Source organism: Chiroxiphia lanceolata, chromosome 13 (assembly GCF_009829145.1).
Source record: "Chiroxiphia lanceolata isolate bChiLan1 chromosome 13, bChiLan1.pri, whole genome shotgun sequence".
Lineage (NCBI taxonomy): Eukaryota > Metazoa > Chordata > Aves > Passeriformes > Pipridae > Chiroxiphia > Chiroxiphia lanceolata.
In genome coordinates, this window is record NC_045649.1 from 10,394,966 (window position 1) to 10,403,750 (window position 8,785).

The following is an 8,785-nucleotide window of genomic DNA, read 5'->3' on the forward strand; positions in this document are numbered from 1 at the left end:
AAGCACAGGGTGTTCAGACAGCAACATGAAGCTGCCTTGCACACTCAGAGCCACGTTGCATGTGAGCTACCCCCAGCATGACAGAATCCATGAATGAGAGGGCAAGGTCAGCAGGTTTGCTGACTCCTGCCTGGCCCCAGCCAGAGCAGGGCAGATGATATTCCAGGCCCTCACAGTGCTGAACCAGCTCCTGGTCTCAGACAATCAGCACCGTAAGACACCTTTATTCTTAAACACAAGAAGCCTCACAGTACCCAGCATGAGGTTGTAAAAAATTTAGAGGTGAAGGGGATATGCTCACCCAAAGGCAAATCTTGCAAGGATAACTTGGAATAGTGCTGAGAGTTTTAAAGAGTAAACCACCCCACAGCAAAAAAGATGATAATAAAAATAATCTATAAGCGCTCTATTCAAATGTACAAGATGTCTCTTACTGCTTATCGCCCTTTGAGCATTTTCCTTGTCAAATTCCACTTTGCAACCGACGAAAAAAAAATATCCACAGCGTTTCATAATGACAGGGCACAGCTACTTTAAGGCTGCTGATGAATAAGGAGGCCTTGAACACCGCTATGGCCGTGCTGTATTTTGTTGTTTGCCACGTCAGAAAACAAATGCCAAGCCACTTCATTCAGGGTCTTCTATTCATCAATCCCTTTAGAAAAAAAAAACAGGAGCAAAAGACTGGGACTAGAAATAACACTGTGTGGAACAACATTCTCAACACCAGTGCCAGCTTACTGGGAGCTGCTCGTGAACTGGTACAACAGCTGACCACCATGCCCTGCTCAGGGAACAGGGACTATTTGGCCCATATTTTCTTTTGAATTGAAAATTTGGTGAGCAACAACTGAGCATACATTTAAGAAACTTGTTCATAGCATTGGACATCAACAGCTGGATTATATCTTTGCAATCGTTTGTCTTTTGGAATTGTGGTGCATTTGCTGACCCTGATTAAAAGGCTTTTTTTTTGGACCAAAGTGGAAAACCAAGAAATATCTACATATTCACATAGGATGATAAAAAACATGTCACGTCACAGCAAGGAGAACAAAGCAACCTGCATACCTGGGAAACTGGCACCGTGTCAGCAGTTACTGGGGTCTGCCAGGAGAAAGGATGGGGCTCAGGAACACTCAGAGCAGTCAGGTTGAAAACCACAAAGCAGAGTTTACCATCTGATCCCTTGAGAGGAAAATACTGCAACTTCTAATCTTACACCAACAGGTTCAAATTAATTTCAAAAAGAAACTTTCTGAACCATGGAATTTCTTTTTTTATCGCTTTGTTTAGAAATAATAAGCAGGTGCATTTACCACAAAATTTCTTCACGATAAGATGTATTCCAACTTTATGAAGAAGCTTATACTGCTGCTAATTAAGATGAATTGTTTCAGGAGATTCTGAGAAAAATAACACCTATACTCATAAAACTTGATGACAACATCTGATGTGTTAGAGAGAAAAGTGATTACTCTAATGCGCTATAATGCTTGATACATAGTCTCACAGCTCTCCCCTGCTGTGCTTTGTATAGCCTGTGAAGTCAACAAAGCACTGATAAAGAAACAAATTAAAGGTAGGATTCACATGATTCATACTTCAATAGAGAGGAATTAAAATAGATAATGGCTCCCAGACAAAGAGGAAAAAAAATAGCTTTTTTTTGTAGTATTTCAGCCCTAACCCCGTTAGAACTATGTTATACTGCAGATCCATCCTCTCTCTAATTAATCCATACATTAAGAGTCACCTGACTTCAAATTATGATTTACATCTACAACATAAAACCTTGGTACTGTTATGTGGCAATTGGATACAGAAAAAGTTGTATTCTTAAAGTACGTGCTTCAGGAGTAAAAAAAACTATTGTAAGGAATTTGCAAATACCTTTGTGGAGCACTAAGTCCCCAGTGGAGCAGGATTTTCCACATCCCTCACCTCCTTCCATTGTCCCTGGTTATTAAATTTTGGAAACACTATAATCATCCTCATACCTGGATTGTCACACTGACAATTGGAATTGTTTGGTAGGAATTGGAATTTGATAGGAATTGTTTACAAATAGACTTCTGGCAAATGAATATATGTAAGGAACATACCCCAACACAGGATCACAGTTGGGGTGACATTAGTTATGAGACTCAGAGAAGTAAGGTGAATTGTTGATTCTTTTAAATCTCACTGAGTTGTTTGCATGGCCTCCTCAATCCATGAAAGGGTCTCTCACAGCAAATGACTCCAGGCACCCACAGACAGCTTTATGTGATAAAAAGAGTGCCACCAAGTGAAGGCTGAACACCTCTGTGGTGTTCAACTTACTTAGATGCCACATTGAAATCCTTGTTGAGGTAGAAGGGCAGAACTCAACAGCACAGTCACAAAAAACATCTGTCACTCTCATCTCCTCTCAAGTGCGAATCATATCCATAGTGAAATGAAGTATTTCAGGTGTTTAAACCTTAATAAAAGAGCAAGAACTTGGACAGCAAAGGGGTTGAAGCTCAGGAATTTTCTAAGTGCACTTGGCAAGCTTTCAAACCCACGAGGCCCTGTTGTAGTAACACACCACACAGGCAGCTGAGCCCACACACACAACACAGAGCCAGTTTCTACTGTCCTAAACATTGCATAGTTGTTCATAACAGGCCAAAGCACACAGAAGGGTACCAGAACACAGACACATGAGTACTATTACACTCTTTGTGTCACCTTCCCAAAATGCTCAAGAAAACCCTCCACATAAACAGAGGTGGTAGGGGTTTTTAAAATCTATTGAAGTGGGGGAGAAAAGAGAAAAATAAACCATTTGGCAAATAATGTATTTGAAAAACATCATACCCTGGTATGAAGTGTTTGATGAATGTTTGAGAATCTCTACCTTTTACTACAGATCTGCATTCTAAGCAAGCCTGAACAGCTGTCCTTCAGCTCCTCCTCATCCAGTGAAATAGCAGTGACCTCTTTGAAAATTTCTTTCCATGGACTGTTTTCACCTGCATCCTCCTCAGCTCATCTCTCTCAATTTCGAAGAAACAAAGGAACTGAAAAACTGCTTAAAGGAATAGGTGGAAAGCTTTACCAGTGCCACACACTAACAGGAATCTCATTCTGTAGTCCTTTGTTTCTGAGCACGGAATGGATTTGCTCTGGTGGCAGCAGCAGCATGTTGCCAAAGATGCAGTGGCACCAACAGTCTTGAGCAGGGCACAAAAGCACAAACACTTTTCCTGTGAGAGACCTTGACAGCACTGCCCAGGAGCCCCCAGCTTTGAGTGCCATGAGAAACAGCTTGCTGCTTTTCTGTACAACACAAATATTCAGGGCTACCAGATGCTGATAAGAATTTGCCAAAGACATCAGCTTTGCTGTTTAGACAAGACACTGGAAATGCCACAGTAAACTCTTGAAGGGCCTTCTGAGCTGTATCTTGCTAATTATGGCTGAATATATAAAACACCATTTCCGACACAGAATCCTGGGCCTAGTTACACCTTTTATTTCTCCTGTGCTCAGCACAACACAACAGGATACATTTTAACTAGTTCATTGTCTAAAGCATCTATATGTATATTCATGGCTTGACTACAGGATTGTTCTGAATATATTCTGCGTTGTATAGCTGGGCATAACAGAGAATAATTGCTCAAAATGTGCTCTCCCACTCCAAGGTAAACACTAAAAACTGATTTCAGTAAATATTTGCACTGTGTTATAGCAGTTGAGTATTTCATATGCTCTGTGTTAGGCAAATGAGCTGTCCCAGGGTATTAGGTTCATGGACTGTTCGCAGTTCTATAAAGCTCTCATCACACCTACTCACTAAAATAATTTGGGATATTGAACTATTGAACATCAAAAAGGGGTCTGCAATGCAAACAGTCATAGTCTTCATTGTACTGCTTAGAGTTTGTCAGCTGTGAGAGCACTTAATGGAATTAAGCTGAGCAGGAACAGGTGCTCTGTCTCTGCCCTGTGTGCCAGTGAGATGTCCACACGATCCTGGGACAAACCACAGAAACCTGAAACTGTTACAGGTAACCAGGAACTGGAAACAGCAGCTTTGATGGCTCATTCCTTCAACTACAGAGGGAAACCTTCAGATAAACCTTACATAAACGCACAGCAATGTCCCTTTGGTGACACAGGCACTTCTCCTCACCCTATATCTGTTCTTGGACCTCTTAGATTTATTTCTGGAAAACAATAAAGTTAATCCAAAATAATGGCGAAGTCACCTTCCCCTGCTTGCCCCATCTCTTTCATGCAGTGAGGTCCTAAACTTAGCAAAATGAAGAATATCTACCAGCAAAGCAAACGAGCCAACAGTAGAACTGGAGATACTTGGTAGCCTGCTGCAGGTCCCAGGGCTTGCTCTGACTCTCCTGTCTGGACTCCCTAGGGACAGCAGCAGTCTTTCAGACTGTAGGTACTGAACTCAGAACTTGGCTGGGGACAACAAAATGAATGCTTCAGTCAAATACTGCTGAGAAAGGGATATGGATGACTTTTCTCCCTGTCCCAGGCTGTCCACTCCCTTGTTCATTAAGTAAGTATATAGCCTTCCCAAGTAGCACATAGCACCTCCATCCCAATCTTCTGATGAAAAGGAACAGAAAGGGTGGAGAACTGTTGCTCAGCTGATGTCTCATCTCCTCTTTCTCAAGCCTTCTCAGTGACTTTAAAGCTAGCAAAGGATAATCGTCTTTCCGGGAAAAGCTGTGGCAGTACATATAATAGAGAAGCAGGAGATGGCCTTTGGAATCTGCAGCACTCCAAACACCGTAAAATAGATGCCCAGTCCAAAAAGTAACTGGAATGCTTTTGGAGCCAATGTCCAAGTGCCAGATGAGAAATAAGGGATGATTTTCTCTTTTCCAGACACAAAGAGGGCAATATGCTTTTCTCTCTGAAGAACGAGTTGTTTTGTACAGAAAAAACAATTCCTCATTGCTCCCATGAATAGCATTGTAAAGAATCATAGAGAAAAGAAAACCAGCTCTTTAATACAAAAAAATAAATTCTGATACTTGGGATATGTAGGTGGTTTGAACAAAGATGCACTCTAGAAACTAAATAACAGCTGACCAAATCGACTAGGAGGATACAATGGTGTGCTGGTAGGCACTTATCTAAGTGAAAAGCAAATCTTGACTTTCTATGAGGTATTCTACCTTGTGCATTCTTGCTGAGAAAAATAGACACTTACCAGCATTTATCTGTAAAGGTAACCCTTGTGAGTACAAGACTTGCTGCAGGAGGAAAGCAGTAAGGTCTGTTGATGAGGTACAGAGAAGAGGTATTGCCCCCATAGCCCAGATTTACATGAGCAAATCTGTATCTGGTTCAGAATCCTTTACCCTGCAGATAACAAAGACCAGAAGAGCAAAAGATAAAGAACTTACATGTGGAAACAAACAAAAATAGACAAGGACTCTGTCCTCAATATTCAGGTCAGAATCTAACTCTGCCCAAAGTTCAGCAACATCCAGCTCTGGGGTGTTCTTCAAGGCCAAATCTGGGAAAAAGAGAGAATGAAAGATCTCATTATGTGCGTCCATTGCATGGAAAAATCTCTTCAACACACCATGTGAAATGCTTTATATTTTAGAAATCTATCAACCAGATCTAGTGCACATTGAAGTTAACAGAAAGCCTCCCACAGGCTTTACTGGGCTTTGGTTTAGGTTACGTGTTTTAATTCTTTTTTCCTTACAACAGAGAAGCACAGTAAATTATAGAGGTTCTCCTTGCTCTGTTCCCCTCCAGGCTACAGGCAGCATGCACAGAAGCTTCTCTCCATCTTCTTCCATGTTCATCTTTGATGGGGGCTCCATTAAACTCTCCCAGTTGTTACTGCTCAGAAGGACTTAATGACTGGTGTTCAACTCTAATAGCACTTAAAAATAGCATTTATGGAAGGAATTTATGCTAAAATGGTTTTATGACTTGCATAAGAATGTAGGAGCAATGATAATAATAATAAACCAGACAACAATGCCTTTTTTAATTCAAACTCTAAGGCAGATGTCACTACTCTTAATAGTTAAGACAAGTGAAAATGTATTCTTGAATCATAATCTCTCATAATATCATTTTCACAACTAAAATCCAGAGGAAAGAAAAAGACATTTTCCTGTACTTATCATAATAGAGATTATACAAACAGAAATGTGCTGTTTAAATTTTTTTTGTAAGTTTTAGTGAATACCAGAAGAAATCAATATAAGCAGTGTTTTGTGATCAAACCCAACCTTTCCAAACTTCTGTGTAATGCTCTGGAGGCCATGACTCCTGAATGTATGCAATTAAGTATTTTAAAAGGCCAAACACCAAAACTTTGGTGATTAAATACCCCACTTAACCCTGGGAGAAGCATTCAACGTTATGTTTCTTCTGTGGCATTAAACATTAATTTTGGGTCATCACACTCATAGCATATTTTATTACTTTAAAGCAGCATCCCCTAATGCATACAATTGCCTGAGAGAAACCCTGAAAATGAGGACTGATATTTGGTGGGAAGAGACATCAGAAAGATCATTTACTGTTTTAAAGTGCAGTAGATGGATGACCAATGAAATCATCCATTCCAAGGCAATTTTCTTCCTTTACTACTAAAAGGTTTCATCCCCTTAGATAAGGCACTCAGTTAAAAAAAATGCAGGCAGTTCTTCATGATGATTAAACAAGGTTTGGGGGTTTTGTTGGTCGTTGTTTTGGGTTTTGTTTGGGGTCTTTTTTGAACACATTTGAGCATTACTGGGTTTCTAAGTCAGAGAAAAACAAAGTTTCTCTCAGAGGGACCTTTTCAGGGAGGAAGCAGAGAGACTCCCTTTGTTTGCTTGCTGTCAGAAGGTTTAGTTTGATTAAAGTATAAAAACAAGCTTCAAGGAGTCCTATGAAGCATGTCCAGTCTCATCAGCATTAGAAACATTGCTCAAATCAAATGTATTTAAGAGTCCTCATGCAACTCTTTCCAGCCAGTCTCTCGGTTATCTTGTCAGCATCATGGGACACACTTCTAGCTCTGTTCCATGTTTTGACCATTTTCAAAAACCTCTTGCCAACCGTCCCTTGCCTTAAATTCATCTCTACCCAACTGCTCCACCAAATGCTGCCTTCTCCCTCCTGCTCCATCTCACTGCCACTGTACCCACTCTCTTCCCTCCTGCTCGGGGCTGTAGCCACAGCTGTTCACACAGCCAGGGAGCAGCGCCGCTGAATTTTGCAAGAGAAGAGCGAGTGCAGCCCTTTGCTTTGTTAAGAGACCCTCTGCATTATTTGTTTCAGAGGCAGCCACCTTCACTCTCGTATTTCTAAATGGGACAGGGGAATTAGGCAAGCATGCAGGCAGATGCCTGTGCAAAAAAGCCCTTTCTTATAAATAAATCTTCCAGATTTTAGTTTGCAAATTAGATTAATAATGCAATACTGGATAGAATTTAGAAAAACTTGGAACAATGCTTTACAAAAATAACGTAATTAAACCTGTAGCATATGAAAACACTGTCTCAGTATTAGTGCATGTCTCTCACCTTAGTAACAGGAAGAAGTATATTTCTTTTCGTTTTGAACATATCAGGTTCTCAGAAATGTAGACTATCATGCTATCTAGTTAGTGGCAAGGTTTACAGCCTCTAAACATCAGAGCATCTGCTAGGTACTTAAGGATTTATTCACAGGCTGCCACGATGAGGCAGTAGCAAGTTGTGGTGAATTCAGCGCTTACAGCACAAATGATGCTGCTGAAGTGCTAATTAGTGCTAATGTGACTTGGCCCATTTTGGACCTCTGACAATCACAGCTCTTCAAAAGCAAACAGGTCTGGCACATGCTCATCTAAGGAAAATTTCCACCTCTCTATTTCCCCATCTATTACGATATTTCTAAGGGAATACATTAAGAAATTTAAAATATCTATGTTTTCCTAAAGTATTAGCCCAGGCCAGCTGTCTCTGAAAATTGATTTCTAGAAGAAAATACTATGATATATTAGGCTTAATGGGGATTGTCAAAAATATTAGAGCAAAGCTAGGAAGAAAACATGTCACTGAGTATAGATTTGTGTGTTGAGTTACACACTTCTTCAGAAGTTAATAAAGAAAATAATTTTTTTTTTCCTTCGAATAAGCAAAAACTGTTTCCCAAAGAGAGGGTCATGAAGAGAGAAGCCAATTTTTCTACTTTTATCCTCTGCCTTTGGGCCTTGATAACTGTACTTGCCTTCCCCCCATTTTCACTAGATGAATCAGACTAGTGAAGAAAAACAGCTTAGAGATTCAGTAGGTTTATCCTTTGAGAAACATGACGCAGTAAAGTGTCTTGATCAGGAATATTTTTTTCTACTAAGATGAGCTATATAATTCGGTTCCTTAAAAAAATGAGACTTTGAAACTACACTCTGCCTCCAAATACTTGTCATTTGACCCAGAAGGCAGTAAGTGAAAAATTCTGAACAAATAAATCAAAAAAGCTGACACGCTTTTCCAGGTGGTAAAGCTTTCGTGTGCTTGCAAAAGGCTTGATTCTCACTGCTTTTGATCTCTGCAGAGTGACAGACCAACAAAAGCACTACTGGGTGATCGACAGTGTAGCAGAATGAGGCCAACGGAGTCAATACCCAAAAGAAGAGAGTAACAACTCCAGTGATTTCTCAGGTGGATTAAACGCTGGGCACTGTTTTCTTCCTTATCTAATGAGAAATCTAAAAACACTAATAGAGGAAGAATCTTTTTTACATATACAAACTCACACACTGGTGATAATGTCCTGCAAATAC